The sequence below is a fragment of the Bidens hawaiensis genome, unplaced genomic scaffold (assembly GCF_021521415.1).
Source record: "Bidens hawaiensis isolate Kalapana, Puna unplaced genomic scaffold, B.hawaiensis_p1.1 tig00057861_1, whole genome shotgun sequence".
NCBI classification, from domain to species: Eukaryota; Viridiplantae; Streptophyta; class Magnoliopsida; order Asterales; family Asteraceae; genus Bidens; species Bidens hawaiensis.
Genome location: NW_027500440.1, coordinates 7,834 through 10,444, shown reverse-complemented (window position 1 = coordinate 10,444; position 2,611 = coordinate 7,834).

Below are 2,611 nucleotides of genomic sequence, written 5' to 3'. Positions count from 1 at the left end.
TTCTAGCACGAAAGCTATTTTTTACCAGAAGAAAGAGAAATGCCGAAATCAAACCGACTATCAAAACTTCCTCAATCACTGAAATTAATTGAAGTCTATTGTTAAGTGAATGAAAACATACAAAATCACATAAAATGACTTACCCGAACAATAATTAGAACAGGTAGAAAATCGAGGTCAAAAGGGCCTTGAACACCAAAGTCAAACTAAAGCTTAAAGTTCTTGAAGAAACTTAAAGGAACCAACAATGGAGGAAAGGATTTTGTGATATGCAGAGCTGGTGGCAGAGTTACGAAAGATTTTATGGTTTAGTGATGTATTATGATTAATTCTTATACACCAAAATCGTTTATTAGGAATAGTTTGTTTAAGGAAACCGAATAAGCTTATTATGACATAATCGGGTCAATTAACCTAGAGATTTTGAATTTAACAACAAGAAAACGATTTTGGACATGTTATACATTATAGGACTTATCTTGGGGCTTAAATTTCGTTTAATAGGTCAAAATAGGCTCGATTTAGCATTAAAATAAATAATTGAGTCAAACGAAAACACAAACTAATACAAATGGTAGCCCACGTCACATGGCCTACATAGGGCTCTCTCACGCGACGTGGTGAGGGGGTTTTCCAACTTTTTTTTGGCAAAATTAGTCCATGTACTTTTATAAATTATAAATGCGATTTTAGTCGTTTTAAGAGATTTTAAGGGTTTTTAAGAGTTGCTTGATGAGTTTGAATGTTAAGAGAATATAAATTAAGTATAACCAAACTAAATGATAATAAATTTAAGATTTTATAAATAAGAAAGATTCGAATTGCATTCCCGATTCGGGTAAACGGATACGAATTCAAATACGAAAAATCCGAGATGTTACTGTGACACTCGTCAATTTCAGGTTAACTCCGTTAATTCAAACTCCCTCAATTCAAACTTAAGATCACTTGATCTATAACGCACATCTCATTACATTTAAACTAGGGTTTTAAATGACGCATGACAATCACTACACAAGTAGTCTTTCGGAATTACACCGAAACACACATGAGTCGACTCAAACCGTAGGTGAACAAACAATAAATAATATAAACAAGTGCTTGGTATAAATACGTGTTATATTTATGTGCTTGCATTATGTAACATTATTTGATGGAGAAAATAAACTAGTTTGTGCTAGAATTAAACTAAATAGAAGTGGAGGGTGCAAGTTGTAACATGTGATACAATTAATTATTATATAAACAAATTAATAACACAAACCCTAACTCTTTCCCTCTCACCCTATCCCCTGCGACGGCAGCCCCTTCCCCCTCCTTGATCGGCCGAAACACAACACACACACATACAATAATCTTTGCAAGCTTGTTGAAGGTTTAAGGTGTTAACTAGGTAACTAAACACTCTCTCTAGCCTATTTCATTGATTTAATTGCATGATTAAGCATAATAAACATAAATCCTAAATGTTAAAATTATTGATTGTTGATAGATTATAAGTCTAGAGGGTTGCTTGCATGGTTAATTGTTCATAGATTGATAGTTTATTGAGTTTTGATGAAAACTGATGCTGGACAGATTATTGAATTCGTGTTTGGATGATTGTAACTCGATGTTAATGTTATTTTTTGATGCGATTGTTGATTCTACAGTATACTAGGTCGAGTCTAGTTTCTGAAAAGTCTGAGTTTGTAATTTTTGGACGTATAAAAGTCTGTTTTTATTATTTTACAAAACTGTTGTGCAAGGCTGATTTGGAAGACCTGCTGTTAGGCTGTTTTGCGACTAAGATATCTCATAAACTACAAGACCAAATGGGTTGGTTCCACTTCTGGAAGAAAATAAATTGAGTTAGGAACCTAACCCAATTGGTCTTGTATTAATTGGATTTTTCATTTAACGGGAATAATAAATAACATTCTGTTGCGTATGATAACGATTGCTGTGTGTTTGCTGTGATATTTTGATCTTTGTGGTAAAACCATATATGATAAAAATATAATAAAAATAGGTTTAGAAACCTAACCCACGTGTGCTTCTGTGATGATTTTTGGTGATTTATTTGACTTGTTAGAATTTATTAATAAGAGTAATCTTGTCGAGTGTAAATCTGCATGGATAATTTAGCTGCTGTATTATTTAAATTGTCATGAAAAGTGCATAACCGATCGATGTTTGCTATGTTTTGACCAAATTGACCTTTTGGGGGATAATTGCTAGTAATGTACAATATTAATACTGGACACGTAAGTAGTTGTTCACACATGTAACGTATCACCAATGGGTTTGTTGAGTCACACACAATTCACAAACGAAACACGAAGCGTATCTCATGCATAGGTATTATGTGCCGAGTCTAGAGACTCAATAATAGTTCCAACACTTAGAAAATCTCATTCTTGTTTTAGAACGCTAGTGAGGATTTTCTGTGACGCGCATCTCTTGGTTGACTTGTTTTTGAATTCTTCGCAAACAGTGAGTTTCACGTTCCCCTTTAACTCTTTTAAACGCTTTTTACTTGGGGGAGATAACATACTCCAAAACACTTTAGATTTTGTTATTAGTTATATATCACTTGTAAAGGCTAAGTGGCAAACGAACCAACTAAAGT